This window comes from Halichoerus grypus, chromosome 2 (assembly GCF_964656455.1).
Source record: "Halichoerus grypus chromosome 2, mHalGry1.hap1.1, whole genome shotgun sequence".
Classification (NCBI taxonomy): Eukaryota; Metazoa; Chordata; class Mammalia; order Carnivora; family Phocidae; genus Halichoerus; species Halichoerus grypus.
The window spans coordinates 105,912,810-105,920,473 of NC_135713.1; the positions used below are offsets into that span (position 1 = coordinate 105,912,810).

The 7,664-nt window shown below is 38.9% G+C and overlaps 1 protein-coding gene across 1 annotated transcript in view; it reads right to left on the bottom strand.

Moving 5' to 3' along the window:
* IPO11 (importin 11) overlaps positions 1–4,154 on the bottom strand; it is a 217,116-nt gene extending 212,962 nt beyond the window's left edge. The window contains exon 1 of the mRNA XM_036070953.2: positions 3,989–4,154. The gene's annotated coding sequence lies outside the window, so the exon portion shown is untranslated. The remainder of the gene's footprint in view (positions 1–3,988) is intronic.
* Positions 4,155–7,664: the final 3,510 nt, after the last annotated feature.

The window sequence follows — 7,664 nt, forward strand, 5'->3', positions numbered from 1 at the left end:
AGAATGTTTACACAAAAGTCCAGATAATGACAGTCTGAACCAAGGTGGTTGCTGCAGGGAAAAATGGATGAAAGACGTAGAACAAGATTTGGTAAATGATTAGAATTCTGGTGTGGGGGGAAGAGCAGCACTTAAGGGTAATGAGAGGGAAAAGTTAAGATTTAGGGTATCTCCAACTGAATGACCGACAAGGATCACAGGAGGAAGAGAAGGAACTTCAGAAAGAGCGAGATATGTAATTTTTGAGCTAAACTTAAGGTATCTTAAGACAACCACAATGTGTCAGAGTTGAAGAGTAATCTGTGCTAAAGAGACAAAGATTTGCTAGTCATCAAAATAAAGACAGTGGTTGCAGTCACCAGAGATAAGACCATTCAAGAGCAGGCAGACAAGAGAGCAGAAGACCATGCCTCAGTGTGAAAGGAGCATCTGAAGGGGTTAAAGAGAGAAAAATACACCAAGGAAAGACTGGCCAAGACACAAGAGGAAAATAAGGAAACCACAGGGTCACAGAAGCATAAGAGAATTTCAAAGAGTACAACTACTCAAAATGTCAAATGATGAAAAAGATTCTACTAGACTTCAGAACAAAGAGATCAATGGTAACCACCACCCATCAACAGTGACTGCAGTGGATTGCCAGACTTCAATATACGGGGTGGAGTAATAAGGTGGCAGAGAAAATGAATACACGTAACTCTTCCAGACATTCAAAGGAAATAATTACAGATGAAACTGAAGAGGAATCTACAGTGAAGAGAGTGTATTTAAGATAAGTGTGTTTAAACCTTAATAAGTTAGTGCCACTTAAGAGTAAAAAAAGAGTTAACTAAGTGTTATAGACTGAAATGTATTCCCCCAAAATTCAAATGCTGGAGCCCAAAACCCCAGAACCCTCAGTATTGGAGGTGAGATTTTTGAAGAAGTGATTAAGTTAAATGAGGTCATCAGAGTGGGGCCTAATCCAATATGAGTGGTACTCCAATAAGAAAAAGAGACACCAGAGATTCTAGTGCACAAAGGGGGTGGTCATCTATAAGTCAAGGAGAAAAGCCTCAGAGGAAATCACTCCTGCTGGAACACTTGAAACTAATATAACATTGTACGTCAACTATACTTCGACAACAACAAATATAAATACAAACGCACACATATATGAACATACATACAACACAAAGATCAAAATCCGTCTAATCATCTTTCTCAAAACACAAATATTTTTATATCTACAAGAACATACTTAGCTCTGGAAAAGGCTCCACCTTCCAGAATTGTGAGAAAATAATTTTGCATTGCTTAAGCCACCCAGTCCGTGGTATTCTCTTACAGCAGCCCTAGAAAACTAATGTAACACATTGTCCCTGAGGAGAAAAAACTCAGAGCACAACCAGAGATGAAGAGACAGAAGTAGACCTCTTTACAGGTGAAAGAGGACAAAAAGTGTTCCCACCAATGTGTGAAGAAGTGACCTCATTCATGAAAGAGTAAGGAGGGAAGGTGGTGGGTTCATATCGGAAATAGCAGTTACTAGCAACACACAGAATTATTGGGCTGCTTCTCCATTACTCAATAAATGTTGGTTGTGGAATGAATACCTAGCTCTCATTCATGAATACTTTAGTTCCATTTTAATAAAGAAGTAACTAGCAAAAGAAAAGCATTGCAGTAAGTCAGAACCTGGGTTATGAATTATGCGACCTCATGCAAGTCACTTACCACTGCTGGGTCTCAGTTTCTTCAACCAGATGTATCAGACTTGATAATCAGCAAAAGACTGCCTCAGATCAAAATAAATGCTATCATTTTTATGCAGGTTTATGCATGACCTCAGTCTTCCAACTTTTCCCAACCAAAGTAGTGTGTCTCAAACTTTAATATATATTCTTATCTTCTGGAGAGCTTGTTAATATGCAGGTTCTGATTCATTAGGTTTGGGGTTAAGCCCGAGCTTGCGCAGTTTGAACAAACACTGAGGCGACACCATGCACCACATTTTGAGTAGCAAGAGTGCCGAACACTGATCCAGCACAAGCTCTACAAAGCTTTTAATTGTGGGTTTATTTGTAATCAGCCTGATATTTAGAAAACTGAACAACAACACTCCAGACTCACACCTGCACTAAGTATGTCTTGCCATTCCCTAAAACACTCTGAAGTTAACGTGATGACAGTCCTCATTTGATGCAGATAGGAAAAGACAGAAATGAGTAATACTGGAATCAATAACACCATATTAGGAGAAGCAAGATTAAATACCAACGCACAGAAATAGGTGAAGGGGATTAAGAGGTGCAAACTTCCAGTTATAAAATAAGTAAGTCACAGGGATGAAAAATACAACACAGGAAATGTGGTCACTAATACTGTAACAACACTGCATGGTGATAGACAGTAATGACACTTATCATGGTGAGCACATCATAAAGTACAGAACTGTCAAATCACCATGTTGTACACCTGAAACTAATATAACACTGTACATCAGCTATACTTCGACAACAGATATAAATACAAACGCACATATATATGAACATACATACAACACAAAGGTCAAAATCCGTCTAATCATATTACCTTTCTCAAAACACGAATATTTTTATATCTACAAGAACATACTTAGCTCTGGAAAAGTCTTCAGTATATTTTAACTGCCACACGCCTACAAGGGTTCTTTTGCATTATGGTTTGATCCTGAATGCAAACACATTCTCAATGTCAAAAAATTTAAAGACTTTTATACTAATTACCAAATAATCTTCATGTATTTGTTTAGAACCTCCGATCCTATTGCCACGACTGAATTCATTTGTGATGAGAATTTTCTTCGGCTCTAGGAAGTGTAACTAGGACAGAGACAGCCCAGCTGACCTAGGGCTATAATATACGGCCACAAACCATTGCTATAATTAAACTGTTTCTACTATTCCCTATACTAGGTTACAGGAGGAGAAAATTCCACAATCCTATCACAACCAACAGGGATTTTCATTCTAATTTCAAAGTAATCTTCAGTGATGAAAGATAAAAGAAAAGGCGTCATGCAATGGAAGCCTTATAGTCACTCTCCCCTTAAACCTGAAGGCTCTAAACTGAAGAGAGAAGTTTAAAATAACGTTAAAATGGAGTAAACTCCCTATCCAAGAAAAAACATTATGGCTGTAAACTGCTCTTACCCTCTTCTGAGGAATAACCAATTCTCAAAGGCACTACACTTCACTACAACCGAGCTCGCTTATATTGGGGTGGGGAGGAGGTATGTCAATTGCAATCTTGGCACCAGCAGACAATTTACCACTTCTACCTAATTTAGTCAAGTCACTTCCAAATAATACTTTCCTCATTCCCCACTATGTAACAAAAGAATAAGGAAGAATGACAAATGCAATGGGCCTCAAAATAGTTTTGCTGAATCACAAATACCCCCAATAGAAAGCTGCAGAAGTCGCTGGGCTTGGGCACTGGCGGCCATACCTCAGCAAGCTGCTCCCCTCTGAAAATGTGTAACTTCCTTCACCTGTACATTAAAGGCAAGGGTCTAACGTTTAATTAAAGCTTTCACAGTATCGCTATTAGCATCAACGTAATGTATGCAATAACAATATACACTGGTTTTATACTAAAGATGACCACATTCTCTCAAAATTTGCACCACCTATCCCCCAAGGGCAAATGCACCACCCTGGCTCGAAACCGCAGCCACAATGGGCACCCTATGCTCTTCTCATCTTGGCACCCAGTCCCTGTCTCCCTGCACCCCGATTCCTCCTCGACCAAGCCCACCCCCCAACCCCCGGGCTGACTCGGCCAGCCCCCAGCTCCTAGTGGTTCCTAGGGTTACGCAGAGAGCCAAGCCTGCAGGCCGCCCTCGCCGCGTTACTGCAATTCCTCGTCTGCGGGTTGACCCACGTTCTTCCCTCGCCTCTCGGGTCTCCGCTGCCCAACCCACACCTCCCTTCCACTCGCGCGCTCTGTGGCTCTCAGGCCTCACCGTTTGGTTCGGTCCGGAACAGCCCAGCTCTCCCGCTTCCACTCCCCAACACCAAGCGAAGTCGGTTGGTCCCGCGCCCCACGCTTCCAATCTACACGCCGCCGCCTACTGATGCCGAAAGCGGCTTCTAGGAACGCGCCATGTTCAGCGTCGCGGCTCCAAACGACGCGGACGCCGGAATACTGCGTCACAGACCCCCGGAACGCGTGGAATAGGCAAAGTGAGAAGGCGATAGGAGGACGCCAGAAGAGGGGGGTGGGGCTTCCCCTTCGAAACTGAAGGCGCCGGGGGGCTAAATCAGCTGTCTGCACTTGCGCAGTAGAGAGCGCAGAGCCTGGAGTCAGCCAGATCTGTAAGCATGGGAACATTAACTCCGCGTGGCCCCACTACCAGAAGGATCGGTTGTGTCCTGGGTTGATTGAATCAGAACCATTTTCTCTTCACAATTCCGGATATCTGTTCTAAACTGTATTGTTTTACGGGTCCGTCTCAGCTGAGGAGAGTTATTAAAATAATCTTATTCTCTCATTGGTCAACCCTCCCGCGAAAATTTGTTTTTGAATTTTTTTAAGTCCTACATTTGCTGGGCGCTCTACTCCAGAACTATAGGAAGAATGGAAAGATTAAAAAGGAAAAGTCCACATCTGCCCCCCTCTGCTACTAGCTAGCTTAATAACCTAAGTTTTCTTCAGAAAGAGAAGTTGTAAAGATATGGGTGAGGATTCATCAAGAATAATAAAATAATTAACATTTATTGAACATTTAGAATGTGCCAGATACAATTCTAAGATCTTTACATGAATCGCGTATTTATACAAATCCTCAAAACAATCTATGAGGTGCTTTTTATTATGCCCATTTTATAGATGAAGAAACTGAAGCATAGGGAATTCAACTAATCTGCCTAACGTCACACAGCTAGTAAGGGGCATTGTTAGGATTTGAACCAGGCAACCATAAAACCTACATTACAAGGGTATTTATCACACAAGGGCTGTTTTAAAAGTAAAAATACAAAAAGTTACCTAAACCACCAAGAAAGGAATGCCTAATCATAATATATGCATATATAATAAATTACAAATTGGCCACTAGAAATTATGTTGGCATGTGTTTATTGACATGTTAACACATTCACAATGCATTGGGAAGAGTGGGTTACAAAATAGTAAATATATGCCAAAATGTTAACAAGGTTTGTCACTTGTTGAATGGTATTGTGGGCATGTTTCATTTATTTATTTATTTAGCCTGATTGTATCTTCTGATTTTACTGAAAGTAATACTTGTCAGGTTTAAAATGTTCATAGAATCACATGGGATCTTGTTAAAACACAGATCCTGATTTAGGTGGTCTGCGGTGGGGCCTGAGAGTCTTCTGAGTTTCAAGGTAATGCCAATGCTACTGGTCCATAGGTCACACATTGAGTAACAAGTCAAATAGAAATATGCAATAAAGATATATGTGTGTGTGCATATACACACATATATAACCTAATTTGAATTAAAATGAAGAAATTGATTTAGAAGAATGGATCTTTTCTATCTGGGAAAATGGATCTTTTGGAAATCTAATATAAGTTATAACTTAGAAAAATGCACACACACAAATTTTACCTACAATTCCAGGACCCCAATAAGATGCACTTGGAGGTCCTAGCTTCAGCTATGATGAATGTAATACTTAGTCATATACTTTGTACAAGACAAATATGTACAGCTACATAAATAATCTCATATTACTGCATTTCATTGCTATAGTCTTATATTCTCAAGGTTCTTTAGAGAAAAGGGCAAACAAATATTTAAATTATCATTGGGCCTGTTCAGAATATATTTGAAATCTAAGTATAAATTCAGTATTTTCCCCTCTAAACAGCTGAGAACTGAAAAGAGAAAGCAGAAAGTTGATGAAGCAAATGATAAATTTAAGAAACACTGGCATCCCTCACCCCTCAATCACAAGTAGTTTCCAAGATGCAAATAAGATTAATAACTATACAACTCATTTTGCCTCAATAATTATATTATGGTAACTACTACTAAATGTTTCCTATGTGTCAGTACTGAGTGTCTTTTAAATGTCTAGCATTGAACTGTAAACATTTCATATAATTCATTAATTTTCATCCCACCCTATATGGAGAGGATTCTTTTCCTCATTTTACAGATTAGATGATGTTCATAGGAATTTGTCATTTGTCCACGTTCAAATTCTTACCTGGAAGAACCCAGACTCAAATTTAGATACATGCTTTGTAGTTGGTAGGATAAAAGAGATCCGCATCCTAATCCCCAAAACTTGTGAATATATTATTTTTCATGGCAAAAGGGACTTTGCAGATATGGCTACATTAAGTATCTTGAGATGGGAAGATTATTCTGGATTATCCTGTGGGCCCAATGTAGTCACAAGGGTGTTTTATAAGAGGGAGGCAGGCATGTCAGAGAGAGATGTGACCATTGAAGTAGAGGTCAGAGCGATATAAAGCCATGAGTAAAGGAATGCAGGCAGCCTAGAGAAGCTGGAAAAGTCAGATTCTCTCCTAAATTCTACAAGAAACTCAGTCCTGCAGAGGATTTTAGACTCCTCACCTTCGGAATTTTAAGATAATAAATTCATATATATATATTTTTAAGATTTTACTTATTCATTTGACAGAGAGAGACACAGCGAGAGAGGGAACACAGCAGGGGGAGTGGGAGAGGGAGAAGCAGGCTTCCCCAGGAGCAGAGAGCCCTATGTGGGGCTCGATCCCAGGACCCTGGGATCATGACCTGAGTCGAAGGCAGATGCTTAACGACTGAGCCACGCAGGCACCCCAAATTCATGTTGTTTTTAAACTACTTTGTGGTAATTTTTTCCAGCAGCAAGAGAAAACTAACATGTGTTCCAAAGTCATAGGCTTTCCAATTTGCTACATTTCACTTAATACTGCAACTTGTGTAAAACTGGGTCTTGGCCAACTCTATAATAGAGCTCTCATTAGATGCTGATCCATTACTCATCAGATGCTTACCAGGTTAGGAAAGTAAGTCTTTGAGAAACTAATTGATCTGCCCTTGGTAATATAATCTGTAGCAGATTCAGTTTATTATTTTTTAAAAACTTGAAACAATACAAATGTCTTTCAATAAAGATCATAAATTATGGTAAGTTTATATAATAGAATACTATCCACTTATTAAAAATGGTGATGTAGACTTATGTTCATTAACATTAAAAGATGCCCTTCATATTTAGTTAGGTAAAAGCAAGAGAAGAGTCTAATATATCCAAAAAGTCTTGGAAACTATCAATACATTAATGGAAGTTAATTCTGAGTGGTGGGTTTCATTTTCTAAAACCTTTTTTATTATCTAAACTTTTTTGCAATGTTTAAGTATTACTTTAATAAATAAGGAAAAATAAATAAAACAACTTCTAGTTTGGAATTGGGATATAAGAATATCCTCTACCTATGGTTTTTTTTACAGTGAAATTAGCATTTTTTTCATTTTGTACTGGTAAGAATAAAAGTTGATTACTGTTTTAGAAAATAATTTGATAATATATACCCAGACTTAAATGTCCATACAGTTTGACTAAATAATTCCATTCTTGGAAATCTATATTAGGGAAATAATCCAAAGATAGAAAATATTTTTCACGTATGCACTTAAATGTGTATGGCTC